Source organism: Macrotis lagotis, chromosome 2 (assembly GCF_037893015.1).
Source record: "Macrotis lagotis isolate mMagLag1 chromosome 2, bilby.v1.9.chrom.fasta, whole genome shotgun sequence".
Classification (NCBI taxonomy): domain Eukaryota; kingdom Metazoa; phylum Chordata; class Mammalia; order Peramelemorphia; family Peramelidae; genus Macrotis; species Macrotis lagotis.
The window spans coordinates 188,215,935-188,231,610 of NC_133659.1; positions in this window are offsets into that span (position 1 = coordinate 188,215,935).

Genomic DNA, 15,676 nt, shown 5'->3' on the forward strand with positions numbered 1-15,676 from the left:
CCAGTTCCTGGTTGAGTGTTTAAGGGAAGCACTCAATAGTAGTTACAATATTGGATGTGGTCTTTCACTGAGTTATTCCTAGAAATCAAAGTGATAATCACTCCAGTCAATGCAAGGTGGAGGAGTAAGCTTCAGAGGGCATGATATTATACTAGAAAGGAAGAACAAACAACAACTTCAGAAGAATTGGAAATTTACAAACTATCAAAATGAACTCTGAAAACAACAGAATGAAAAACCTGAAGTTTCAGACAGTGCCCCTGAACCCTTGGAATAGATTCCAACTTTAAGATAAAGTTAAATATCAAAAAGTAAGCTAAGAATGAGGAAGCAACAAAAAAAAACCTGACCATGAAAAATGTTACATCCAACAAAAGGGAAAATCAAAATACAAATTTCAAAAAGGATATGGGAATTCAGAGAGAATGTGATAGGTGTCAGACTCAAAAAGGGACTTATGGCAGAACTCAAAAAGGACTCTCAAAAATCAATTTAGAGAGATTGAGAAAAAGGAAAGAAATTTGAGTGTTGCAAAAAGAAAACAGAATAAGCCAAATAGTAAAAGAGGCAAAAAAAATCCACTGAAGAGAAGAAGTTTGAAAAAAGCAGCATTGACCAAAGACAAAAATATAGACAAAAAATTCACCAAAGAAAACAACACCTTAAAAAGTAGAATTGACCAAATGGAAAACCAGGTACAAAAACTCAATAAAGAAAATAATGCCTTATAAATTTGAACTGGACAAGTGAGAGATAATGACTCTGAGACATCAAGAAACTAATGAAAATCAAAAGAATAAAATAATTGAAATAATGTGAACTATTGGGAAAAAAATGACTATCCTGTAAAATAAACCAAGGAGAGATAATTTAAGAATTATTAAACTGCTTAAAAGTCATGATCAAAAAAAAAACTTAGCAACCTCTATATCAAAGAATGAAATGGCTATGAAATATGAAATTCCTGAGAGCAAAGGAACAAAGACAACCATCATACTCAGAAAATTGACTATAATCTTTGTTATTTTATTCTGTCTTTCCAATTACATGCTATGAAAGTTTTTCAGTATTCATTCACTTTTATATTTATGTTATACAATTTTCTTCCACACTCCCACCACCTCCGTCCCTTCATTGGCAAACTATGGTAAAAATTCTACATGTACAATATTTGTGTTTAACATGTTTACATATTAATCATTTTGTATATGAGTAATTGGTAAGAGAAATGAGAGTGATGCAGGAAAATCATGAAAACAAGTCAGCAATATGGTGAAGATACCAAAAAGCAAACATAGAAGAATATAACACTTTAAAAATCAGTATGAGGCGAATGGAAAAAAAGCAGTCCAAAAGGCCAATAAGGAGAAGACAAGCTTAAAAAGCAGAAATGGCCAGATGGAAAAGGAGATACAAAAACTCTCTGAAGAAAATAGTTGCTTCAAATGGAGAATGGAGCTAAAGGAAGCTGATGACTTTGTGAGAAATCAAGAAACAATAAATCAAAACCAAAAGAAGGAAAAATTAGAAGAAAATGTGAAATATCTTACTAGAAAAGCAATTGACTTGGAAGACAGATCCAGGTGAGGTAACTTTAAAAATTATTGAACTACCTGTAAGTCATGACCAAAATAAGAGCCTAGACCTCACTTTTCAAGAAATTCTCCAGGAAAATTTCCCTGAAATCTTAGAAGCAGAGGGTAAAATAGAAATTAAAAGACTCCACCAATATCCCATATCCATCCCTTATTTCCATACTGGTTCATGCCTTTGTCCCTTCACACATACTTTAGTAGCTTCCTAAATGGAAAGTTCTATATTAGGTTCTACTATTTTATCTTCTCAAAGCATAGCACTGAGAATGTCAAGATTTTTTTTGATAACTTTACATACAAGACAGACTTCCCAGATTTAACCTTGCATTTAAAATCACCAACAATCTACCTAAAATATTTCATATTTTATGTATACTTTCAAGTCAAATTAGTCAATTTTCACATGTTTTTTTCTTTTTGTAATGAACTTGATAGTCATCAATAAAAACAAACATTTTAACATACCAAAAAATAAAAAAAAACTATGGAATTACATATAAAATCCTGATCTTATCTTATGTATAAACTTTTTTCTTTTTTAATTTTTTTTATTAAAGATATTATTTGAGTTGTACAATTTTTTCCCCAATCTTACTTCCCTACCCCCACCCCCCACCCCCATGGAAAGCAACATTAGTGTTTACTTTGTTTCCATGTTGTACCTTGAACCATATCCTTAAAGAAGAGACAAGAAGTCTAAGTGGTAACAAGATCTGTTTTTTCTAAATTAAAGGGTATAGTCCTTGAACTTTGTTCAAACTCCACATCTCCTTATCTGGATACAGATGGCACTCTCCTTTGCAGACAGCCCAAAATTGTTCCCGATTGTTGCACTGATGGAATGAGCAAGTCCTTCAAGGTTGATCATCACTCCCATGTTGCTGTTAGGGTATACAGTGTTTTTCTGGTTCTGCTCATCTCACTCAGCATCAGTTCATGCAAATCCCTCCAGGCTTCCCTGAAATCCCGTCTCTCCTGGTTGCTAATAGAACAATAGTGTTCCATGACATATATATACCACAGTTTACTAAGCCATTCCACAACTGAAGGACATTTATGTGATTTCCAATTCTTTGCCATCACAAGCAGGGCTGCTATAAATATTTTTGTACAAGTGATGTTTTACCCTTTTTCATCACCTGTTCAGAATATAGACCCAGTAATGGTATTGCTGGGTCAAAGAGTATGCCATTTTTGTTGCCCTTTGGGCATAGTTCCTAATAGCTCTCCAGAAAGTTTGGATGAGTTCACAGCTCCACCAACAGTATAATAGTGTCCCAGATTTCCCACAGCCCATCCAACAATGATCATTATCCTTTCTGGTCATATTGGCCAATCTTAGAGGTGTGAGGTGGTACCTCAGAGAAGCTTTAATTTCAATTTCTATAATAATTAATGATTTAGGGCATTTTTTCATATGGCTATGGATTGCTTTGATCTCCTCATCTGTAAATTGCCTTTGCATAACCTTTGACCATTTATCAATTGGGGAATGGCTTTTTGTTTTAAAAATATGACTCAGTTCTCTGTATATTTTAGAAATGAGTCCTTTGTCAGAATCATTAGTTGTAAAGATTGTTTCCCAATTTACTACATTTCTTTTGATCTTGGTTACAGTGGTTTTATCTGTGCAAAAGCTTTCTAATTTAATGTAATTGAAATCATCTAAATGATTTTTGGTGATGTTCTCCAAATCTTCCTTAGTCATAAACTGCTCCCCTTTATATAGATCTGACAGGTAAACCAGTCCTTGATTTTCTAATTTGCTTATGGTATTGTTTTTTATGTCTAAGTCCTGTAACCATTTGGATCTTATCTTGGTAAAGGGTGTTAGGTGTTGGTCTAATCTAAGTTTTTTCCATACTAACTTCCAATTATCCCAGCAGTTTTTTAGCAAAGAGGGAGTTTTTATCCCAATGGCTGGACTCTTTGGATTTATCAAACAGCAGATTACTATAATCATCTCCTGCTTTTACACCTAGTCTATTCCACTGGTCTACCACTCTATTTCATAGCCAATACCAAACAATTTTGATGACTGATGCTTTATAATATAATTTTAGATCAGGTAGGGCTAAGCCCCCCTTCTTTTGCAATTTTTATCATTAAGCTTCTGACAATTCTTGATTTTTTATTTCTCCATATGAATTTACTTACAATTTTTTCTAACTCATTAAAGTAATTTTTTGGAATTTTGATCAGTAGGGCACTAAACAGATAGTTCAGTTTTTGTAGAATTGTCATTTTTATTATATTAGCCCTACCTATCCATGAGCAGTTGATATTTGCCCAGTTATTTAAATCTGATTTAAGTTGTGTGAGAAGTGTTTTATAATTGTTTTCAAAAAGATTCTGAGTCTGTCTAGGCAAATAGACTCCCAAGTATTTTATACTGTCTGAGGTTACTTTGAATGGGATTTCTCTTTCTAGCACTTCCTGCTGTATCTTGCTAGACATATATGGAAAAGTTGAGGATTTGTGAGGGTTTATTTTATAACCTACAACTTTGCTAAAATTGCTAATTGTTTCCAGTAGTTTTTTGGATGATTTCTTGGGATTCTCTAGGTAGACTATCATGTCATCTGCAAAGAGTGAGAGTTTTGTCTCTTCCTTCCCAATTCTAAATCCTTCAATTTCTTTTTCTTCTCTAATTGCTGATGCTAACATTTCTAATACAATATTGAATAGTAGTGGTGATAATGGGCACCCTTGTTTCACCCCTGATCTTATTGGGAATGCCTCTAGCCTCTCCCCATTGAATATAATCCTTGTTGATGGTTTCAGTTAGATACTGAGAATTATTCTAAGGAACAGTCCATTTATTCCTACACTCTCTAGTATTTTAGGAGAAATGGATTCTCTATTTTTGTCAAAAGCTTTTTCAGCATCTATTGATATGATCATATGATTTCTGATAGGTTTGTTGTTGATATAATTGAGTATATTAACAGTTTTCCTAATATTGAACCAACCCTGCATTCCTGGAATAAATCCTACTTGATCATAATGTATTATCCTAGTGATAACTTGTTGTATATATTTTGCTAAGATTTTATTTAAGATTTTTGCATCTATATTCATCAAGGAAATAGGTCTACAATTTTCTTTCTCTGTTTTAACTCTTCTTGGTTTAGGTAACAGTACCATATTGGTTTCATAGAAAGATTTAGGCAGAGTTCCATTTTCCCTATTTTTCCAAAGAGTTTATATAGAATTGGAACCAATTGTTCCTTAAATGTTTGGTAGAATTCACTTGTGAATCCATCAGGCCCTGGAGATCTTTTCTTAGGGAGTTCAATGATGGATTGTTGGATTTCTTTTTCTGAGATAGGGTTGTTTAGTTATTTAATGTCTTCTTCATTTAACCTGGGCAACTTATATTTTTGTAAATATTCATCCATTTCACTTAGATTATCAAATTTATTGGCATAGAGTTGGGCAAAATAATTTTGAATTATTACTTTAATTTCCTCCTCATTGGTGGTGAGTTCACCTTTTTCATTTATGATACTAGCAATTTGGTTTTCTTCTTTCTTTTTTAAATCAAATTGACCAGAGGTTTATCAAATTTATTGTTTTTTCCATAATACCAATTTTTCGTTTTATTTATAAATTCAATAGCTTTTTGCTTTCAATTTTATTAATTTCTCCTTTAATTGTTAGAATTTCTAATTTGGTATTTAATTGTGGAGTTTTGATTTGTTCTTTCTCTAATTTTTTTAGTTGCATGTTTAGTTCATTGATTTCCTCTTTCTCCAATTCATTCATGTAAGCATTTAAAGCTATAATATATCCCCTGAGAGTTGCTTTGAATGAATCCCATAGGTTTTGGTATGTTGTTTCATTATTATCATTATCTAGGATAAAATGGTTAATTCTTTTTATAATTTGTTTTTTGGTCTACTCATTTTTTAAAATGAGGTTATTCAGTTTCCAATTTGTTCTGGGTCTATATCTCCTTGGCCCAATATTGCATATGACTTTTATTGCATTGTGATCTGAGAAAGATGTATTCACTATTTCTGCCTTTCTGCAGTTGATCATTAGGTTTCATGTCCTAGTACATGGTCAATTTTTGTTTAAGTTCCATGTACTGCAGAGAAAAAGTTATATTCCTTTCTATCTCCAGTTTCCTCTATAAGTCTACCATATCCAGTTTTTCTCACAATCTATTTACCTCGTTAACTTCTTTCTTGTTTATTTTATGATTCAATTTATCTAGATCTGAGAGTGGGAAGTTGAGGTCTCCCACTAGTAGAGTTTTGCTGTCTATGTCTTCCTGTAGTTCTTTCAGCTTCTCCTCTAAGAATTTGGATGCTGTCCCACTGGGTGCATATATATTCAGTATTGAAATAACTTTATTGTTTATGGTACCTTTTAGGAGGATAAAGTTTCCTTCCTTATCTCTTTTACCACTTTTTTTTGCTGCTGCTTTTTCTGAGATAAGGATTGCTACCCCTGCTTTTTTTACTTCAGCCGAAGCAAAGTATATTTTGCTCCAATCTTTTACCTTTACTCTATATGTATCTCTCTGCTTCAAATGAGTTTCTTGTAAGTAGCATATTGTAGGATTCTGGTTTCTAATCCACTCTGCTATTTGCTTACATTTTAAGGGAGAGTTCATCCCATTCACATTCAAAGTTATGATTACTAATTCTTTATTGCCCTCCATGCTATCTTCCCTCTGTTTGTATTTTCCCCCTTCCCCCTTTATCCATATTCCCCACTATTTTGTTTCTGAATATCACCCCTTCAGTGTGTTTGCCCTCCTATATCAACCCTCCCCTGTCTTTCCCCCTTTCCCTTTTTCCCTTTTCCCTTCCCTTCCTTTTGTTAGTTCCCCCTTTTTCCCCCACTCCCCTTCCCTTTCTCCATCCCCCCTCCCCTTTTCCCCTTTTAATGCTTGAAAGGTTAGATGTTTTAGAAGTTAACTGAGTATGTGTAGATAGACTTTAAGCCAAGTCTGATGAGAAGAAGATTCGGGTGTTTCTCATCTGCTCCCTTCTTCCCCTCTATTACCATAGGTTTTTTGTACCTCTTAGTGTAATGAGATTTACCCCATTCAATCCCCTCCCTCCTCCCATCTCTTTCCTGTCCCCCTTTTTAAGGAGGTAGTGTTTTTTAGATCATTCTCTCTGAGTCACAGAAAATTCTGAGTGTCTGTCACTTCTAGTTAAGTATATTCTATCTAATAAAGTTTTTAGAGTCTTTCTCCCAAGTGGGGTTAAAGCCCATTACATCCCATTAGATAGCAGTCTCATGGATAGATCATGAATATCCATCATTTCTGGTTAGGTATATTCTCTCTGTTAGAGTTACAGTTCTCAAGATTTATGAGAATCTTTTCCCCCATGCTGGGATATAGCCAGTTTCAACTTACTGGATAGCAGTTTTTTTCCTTTTACCCCCCCCCTTTTTTACCTTTTCATGTGTCTATTGAACCTCCTGTTTGATGTCCAATTTTTCTATTTAGCTCTGGTCTTTTCATTAGGAATTTTTGGAATTCTTCCATTTCGTTGAATGTCCATCTTTTTCCCTGAAAGAGAAGGCTCAGCTTTGTGGGAAAGTAGATTCTTGGCTATATTCTAAGCCCCCTTGCTCTTCAAAATATCTCGTTCCAGGCCCTTCAATCCCTTAATGTTGAATCAGCCAGATCTTGCGTGATCCTTACTGTGGCTCCTTGATATTTAAATTGTTTCTTTCTGGCTGCTTGCAGGATTTTCTCTTTTGTCTGATAGTTCTGGAATTTGGCCACAACATTCCTTGGTGTTTTCATTTTAGGATCTTTTTCTGGAGGGGATTGATCTGTTCTTGCAATAACTACTTTGCCCTCCTGTTCCATGATATCAGGGTAGTTTTCCATCACTAGATCCTATAATATTAAGTCCAGGCTATATTTCTCTTCAATGTTTTCAGGAAGTCCTTTAATTCTCAGGTTGCCCCTCCTCCATCTATTCTTGAGGTCAGTGGTTTGTTTTCTTGTTGCAAGGTATTAATTGTCTCTCCCAAATTTTCCAGTTGATTTTTAAGCTCCTTCCTTATTTCTTCAGGGAAGTCTTTCTGTGCTGAAGACCAGATTGTATTCTCCTCAGAGGTTCTAGGTCTTTCTGTGTTAGGATCTTTCCCATCCAAGAATTTTTCTATGGATTCACCTTTCCGATGACCCTTCTTCATTTTGCTAAGACCTTGAGTTGGGGACGGACTGGTTCACAGGGGCTTGGGATCACTAGAGGCTTTACTCACTGAGTACAATTTCTTTTTTTTTTTAGGTTTTTTTTTGCAAGGCAAATGGGGTTAAGTGGCTTGCCCAAGGCCACACAGCTAGGTAATTATTAAGTGTCTGAGGCCAGATTTGAACTCAGGTACTCCTGACTCCAGGGCCGGTGCTTTATCCACTGCGCCACCCAGCCGCCCCTCACTGAGTACAATTTCTCTGACTGGCCAGTAGGAGGTGTTGGTTGCTTTCTCAGGAGTGTCTGTGACCTTGATTGAGGCCTTCTCCTTTTGCTTGAAAGGAGTAGTTGGAGCGATCGAATTCTTTTGCCTTCAATCAATGGTGCTCTTTACCCTGGTCTGAAGTCATTTGTCAGCTGGGCTAGTTATTCTGCTCACACACCTGGGCCTGGAAGAGGTCTCAGCTGTAATGGAGGCATGAACTCCGAGTTCCTCAGACCAGAGGAGCCCAGGGATGGTGTCCACAGCTCTCCTGCACCAGAACTCTCCCCCAGCCCTGTCCGAAAGCTTCAGAAGGACAGCACCAACATCAGTGCCTCTGCTCTCTAGTTGTCTCAAGCCCCTGCCTTCTAGACCCACTGCTGATCCAGCAGATCTGGTTCTCCAGCCCTCAGACTCCCAGCTCCAATTCAACTGCTAATCTGGCTGATCTGGGGCTGATCCTCCCTCTGAGCCCAGACTCACCCAACAGAATTCGTACAGTGAGGCTGAGGGAGACAAATCCTGAGGTAGATGTTCTTTCTCCTGGCTTCTCTGTCTGGGTTTTGTGAGTCAGATTTTTGTTAAGAAATTTAATTCATATGATAGATGGGGAAAGAGCAGGAGGCTTTAGAACTGTGCCTGTCTTCTCTCCACCATCTTGGCCAGAAGTCCTGTACAAACTTTTAAAGTATTGATCATACTTAACAAAATAGTAACAAAACTGCCCTATTTTCCCTCAAACCTCCAATTCATTCTTCTCATCTTTCCACCTCTATTTACATCTGTTTTCTAAAAACAACACACTATAGACTATATCAAAAAGAACTGCCCACCTTTCAAGGAAAATCTAGATTCAATTCTACCTTCTCTACAAAGTTTTCGTTTTACTTCCAATCGAAATGGACTACTAGTTACTCATTTCCTTAGTTATCACTTCAGGAAAATAGTATGTCTCATCTCCCTAGATGCAATCCTCTTCTCTTTGTCAAGCACTGGATAAATTGTTTATTGCTAAGGTACTGGGGAAAAGAGAAACAATAAAAAACAATTTCCTACTTTTTCCATTGGAGTAGAAAAGAGATATATATATATATATATATATACAGATGACAAAATAGAATGTTATCAGTTCAGAGGAGATCAAAATGGTATCACTGAGTATTTAGCATTTATAAAGCACATTTTTTACAAAACAACTAATTTTTTTTAAAAAAATGGATTCTCACAGCGACCCCAAGTGTTAGGTGTTGATATTAGCTCCATTCGACAGCTGCAGGATCTGAGGGAGCCAAGAATTAAATTATTTGTTCAAGGTCACACAGTCAATAAAGAAGATTTGAACTCAGGTCCAGCTTTCTACTCAGTTAACCTCACAGATGCCTTAAGAAACTCAAAGGACAGAAGGACATTGTACATGCTAATAGCAATATGGGAATGATGATCAGTCTAAATGGACTTGCTCATTTTATCAGTGCAACAATCAGTGATAATCTTAGGGTATCTGCAATAGATAATATCATATATATCTAAAGATAGAATTGTGGAGTTTAAACAAAGACCAAAGACAATTACCTTTAATTTTAAAAAGTTATCTTACTATATAATTTGGCTGTCTCTTATATTTTATTTTTTCCCTTAAGGATATGATTTCTCTCTCAACACATTCAATTTGAACCAATTGACTAATGTATAGCATGGAAACAATGTCAAGACTATCAGACTGCCTTCGGCGGGGGGGGGAGGGGGAAAACTTGTAAACTTAAAACAACTTAAAAATTAAAAAAAAAGAAATTCAAAAGAACTTGGACTTTTTCCATCACTCCTCAAATTTCTAAGCTTTGACACCTTGTTGAACCTGTCCACTCTAGTCTGCCAGGTTTTTTGCAAATTTAGCACATATTTTCTTTGGTCTTCTTTATCTTCATGAAGGATCAATGCCAGGGTGTTCTTTTTTTGGTATACTCCTCTTCCACAGTCACATACAAATAACCTTAACAGTCTTCAATATGTTGGGCTGTGAGCTCCCACAGGAATAACAATTATTGTATTAATGTTTGCAACTGGCCTTCCTTCCTTTGAGAAATTTTCTGTTGCTTTCATGAAATGTACTAAATAGCTGTAAGTTTAATATGAAAAATTAATTAGCATTGGGAGATAGATACCAAATAACCAATTTGATCTTCAAGATCTTTGCAAGAACTTCTTGATTGGGACTTTTTTAAAGTCTGGTACAAAGTTTCTCCAGAGAGAGGGGGATTTGGTACAGGCAGACTAACCCCCAATGTTCTTATGCATTCTTGCAGAGAGTGCTCTGAGATATAATAAAGTAAACAGGATGGAGGCAACTGGAAGAAAGATACAGCATCAGATCCCACTTCTAACACCTGACATTAGCTTTTGATCCTAGGCAAGTCATCTAACTTCTCAGACACAACTTTTATTGTTCATTCTTTGATTTTAGACCAAAGATAGTACAGGGTGCCTGAATGGAGTTAAGTCACCATTCTCACTCTCTTTCAGAGTCATCAAAGTTTAGAAGCAAGACAAAAACCAATTGTTACTAATAACCAATTTGATACATTCAGGGGGTGAGCTTTGCCCCTAAAACAAATAGGACATTTATTATGTTGAAATGGAAGATGGGTGGAGCTTAGTCAAGACTCTCTTTCATTATTCATTTTTATCTTTAGCAGAGCATTGAGCAATTGATAAGAAACTATATTCTCAGCAAGAAAAGGAAAGCAAGTTTGTAAGCTTGCCAATCTCTCTGTCTCTATCTCTTTTGTCTCTCTGTCTCTGTCTCTCTGTCTCTCTCTCTGTCTCTCTCTCTGTCTCTCTCTCTCTGTCTCTCTCTCTCTCTCTCTCTCTCTCTCTCTCTCTCTCTCTCTCTCTCTCCACATAAATACAAGACCACACACAGAAGCTCACAAACACACAGACAAATACCATTCTTCTCCACAAAAATTCAAAACAGCATGGCAGACTCCAAATGACAGTCTGAAAAAAAAAACATTTAAAAATTGAAATTTAATGGAATAAAACCAAGAAACTTACCAGCAGTCGCACATCTTGTCAAATAGACTGAACTAGTTTGAGGGTAACAAATAGGTCACAATCCCATTGATAAGTTAGGGGAGTGTCCATCCCAAACATCTGAAGATTTTCCCTTGGTGGAATGGGCAAATGAGAATAATTTGTTCCAATTGAAAATGAAGATAGCTGAGGCAAGATCTATAGGCCCTTAGAGTTTGGTCAGATATTGAAGACGCTAAAGTCATTCACTGCTTCCCTAGCCATAAACAGTCATTTTGACTTTTGTCTTGCTCCTTGAGTTCAATTACTCTGGAAGAAAAGGTGAAACTGAAGACATGGTGCATCTCTACCTCTCTGAAATTCAATTCACACTTGAATCAAGACATCACCCTGTGGTGTCACTGGTCCTTTTCAAAAAAAAAAAATCTTTTTGGAACACTTCTCACTTTCCCTTTCTCTTAAATCTTATTCCCCTAATTGTCTATGATACAATGACACTGTCTTCCCAATTGTCCAGTCCACAGACTACTTCCTCTCCCAACTCCAGGCATTTCCATTATGAGAATGCTCTCCTTCCTCATCTCACTCTCTTGGTCTCCCTGACTTCTTTCAAGTTCTCGATAAAATTTTTCCTTCCACAAGAGCCCTTTCCCAATCCTCCTGGATTTTAGTGTCATTAGTCTGTTAATTCTCTCCAATTTATCCAACCTATATCATGTTTAGATCAGAACTTCAAAAGAACATAGGCTGCCATTTCCTTTTCTTTGTATCCTATAACTTAGCACAGTACCTAGGATGTATTATACATTTAATAAAGGCTTGGTCAACCCATCTCCTTTGTGAAACCATTCTGTTTATTTCAAATAGTAAATATTTACTCTCTTTTCAAATAATCTTAGATCTGTTTTATTATATTTACTTTGTTTCACTCAACTATGTTTAGATATATGTATATTTTTATATGGGTCATAAGTGTGTTTGTTTATACCCACATTCACACACACACACACACACACACACACACACACACACACACACATACACTCAGACACAGACACAGTTATATTCACTATGTCCTTCTTAAATGCATCACAAAGTTAAAGAGGAAGGGAACTAATGGTTTGCTTTTTGCCTTGGTATTCCCAGTGTCTGGCATGGTGCCTTGTACTTGGATTATGTTTTATATAGGTTCATTGAATAAAAGATGAATGTGAACAGAGTATTACAGAAACCCACCATCTCAGAAAAAGAAAGAAAAGAAGTGAAAAGAAAAGACTTTTTCAGTCATCTAGATCAACTTTGTGTGCAAGCTCATATGCTATAGTCCTTGGTTTTGCTACTATGATATCAATAAAATCTAATGCTTCAAAAATGATGAAATGCCAAAAAAATCTGGTATGACTTTAATGTACTCAGTAGATGAAAAAAATGTCTAAAAGACAAAACCAAAGTGAGTTTCAATTTCCCCTGAATGATATATCCTTCCTGGTAAAAAAAAAAGTCATTGAAAATTGACCATTTTCTTGATGACAAGAGAAATTTTCAGTGGTAAAAACATCATCTAATATATTTTAGGTCAGAAATACTCTGCAACTGACTTCTAAGCCATACTGGGTTTATTCAATTGTTACCATTATTTGTGTGTGGAGTAGAATAAAATTTTGAAATAAAACATGAAATCAATTTGTTGTCAAACTATGAAATGAATTCTATATGAATTCTATTAGCAATCAAGTTACTACTATTAACAGCTACAATTCTATTAGTAATAGAATGGGCCCTTCTTCCAGACTAAACAATTTTTCTAACACAATTTCTAACAGACTAACACCATTTCAGAATAATACTTTGCATAAAGTAGATGCCTAATTAATGTGTATTATATGATCAGATTTACTATGGCATGGTATTTTATTATATTAATTATATTATATTATATTATTTTATTTTGTTTTATTTTATTTATTATGTTAATTTGCATTTCCTCAAGTTCTCTCATCCAGTTCTCTGCCCCAAAAATATTCTTTAAAAGGGATTGAGTTATCTTCATGATTATACAATGTCTATTTCAGAAATGAAAATGAGGTGACCCTACATCAAAGCATGGAAAGGCCTGTGCAGAGTCCTGGATGATCTGACCTTGACCAAAACTGACCTACAGAGGCAGCTAGAAAGTCTGAATGAGGAGTTGGCCTTCCTGAAGAAGAACTATGTAGAGGTGAGACAAAACTCTTTTATATCCCACTACACCATATCCCATTCCCTAAATTTTCACAATAGTCATGAAAACATTTTATAGGCTCTCCTTCCACTTTAGGAAATAAAAAGTCTTCAGGATGTGGTCACTAGTGATGTAAATGTGGAAATGGATACTCCAGGAGTGGATCTGACGGAATATCTGAACCATATAAGAAGCAAATATGAGGTAATGGCTGAACAAAATTGCAGAGATGCTGAAGCCTGGTTCAATGAAAAGGTAAAGCTTACATATCATACCTAAAAGCCACTAATCCCACCATAAAGGGAGCTGTTAGCTCAAAATGATTCTTTTCTCTCACTCCTCTACTCTGCTTTTATGATCCAAGAGCAAGGAATTGACCACAGAAATCAACAGTAATACTGAATAAGTGTCCAGTCACAAATCCAAGATCATCAAATTGAAACAAAATGTTCAAGCTTTGTAGATTGAACTAAAGTTACAACTGGCCCTGGTAAGCTTATGGATAGGGTATCTGCTTCCATAACTGCTGTATTTTCAAAATGGTTAGAAGCAATTCTCCATGAAGTTCAAGTTTTAGAGTTATTCATTTTTAAGATTTTTTATTCAACTTGTGATTCCAATAATGAATGTTCATCAAATTAGGAAATATATCATTAGGCTATCTTCATGAGCATGAAAGGGCAGATGGTAAAAGCTGACTTGAACTTGAAATGTAAAAATATTTTGTTTATGACAACTGGTCGCATCAATTTATGGTGTATAAATGATGAAAAACTGGAAGCAGTGTCAGACTTTATATTCATTGGCTCAAAGTTTAATGCAGACAGTGACTAAAGCCATAAAATTCAAAGAGACAGGCTCCTTGGAAGAAAACATACTAAAAATCAGAGATAATCACCTTTCCAACACTAGTCTTCACATTCAAAATTACAGTTTTTCTAGTAGCAATGTATCACTGTGAGAGCTATAGTATAAGGAGATTAAGCTTTTGAATTGTTTTATTGAGAAGACTTTTGAGAGTCCCTTGGACAGCACAGAATCCAATCAATACTGAAAGAAAATAATTCAGAGGGCAGCTAAATGGCAAAGTAGATAGAGCACCAGCCCTGTAGTCAGAAGGATCTGAGTTCAAATACAGCCTCAGACACTTAATAATTAGCTAGCTATGTGACTTTGGATAAGTCACTGCCTGAAATAAATAAAATTTTTTAAAAAGAGCAGGGGTGGCTAGGTAGCACAGTGATAGAGCACTGGTCCTGGAGTCAGGAGTCCCTGGCCTCAGACACTTAATGATGACCTAGCTGTGTGGACTTGGGGAAGCCATTTGACCCCATTGCCTTTGCAAAAAAATCCTTTAAAAAAAGAACATAAAATAATTCAGGCTATTTGATGTAAGGTCAACTACTAAAATGAAGCTTAAATACTTTGACAATAGAATGAAAATACAAGACTCATTGGACAAGACTCTGAAGCTGAGAATGATGGAAGGTAAAAGAAAAAGGCATTGGCAGAGGATGAGACAGATATAGAAGCAATGAGCATGAATTGGAAACACTTAAAGATATAAGGACAAGTTTTGCTATAACTTATGGGGTCATAAAGAACTGGAAACAACTGAATAACTGAACTATAACAACAGAGAGAAAGAAATAATGTAAGTACTATTGGACATTTGAAATACAACCAAGACCCCACATCAGGGCCAAAAGTGTGGATGGTATTGGATTGAAATTACTGAAAAACTAAAACTAGATCAGTTCACATATTTCTTAATATAATAAAAATTTGTCATTTCTTCATGAATTTGATGATGAGAAAGACCTTTGCTAAATGTCATTTCACACCATTTTCCTCTCTCCTTAGAAACAATCCCTGGAACAGCAGATCAGGGATGAAACAGAATGTCAGAATTCAGAATACCAAGTGTTACTTGATATCAAGATTCACCTGGAGAATGAAATTCAGACTTATTGAAGTCTACTAGAAGATGAAGGGTGAGTGAATTACCACTATTGGAAACTGTCCCAATACCAATTTCTACTTAAAGGAACTTTTCCCAACTTTTGAAAATCAAACAGCAATTAAAGGAGGAATACAGTTTTCTTGCCTGATTTTGACCAAGAAGTGATCATCACTGCTGAGTAAAATGGAAAGAACCAGAAAAACACTGTACCCCCTAATAGCAACATGGGGGGTGATGATCAATCTTAATGGACTTGCTCATTCCACCAGTGAAATAATCAGGGACAATTTCAGGGTATCTGAGATAGAGAATACCATATGTATCCAGAGAAAGAACTGTGGAATTTAAGCAAAGACCAGAGATTTTTACCTTCAATTTTTTTTAAAAGTTCTGGCCAACCATGCTAAGGTCTCCTGGCTTTCCCTCAGA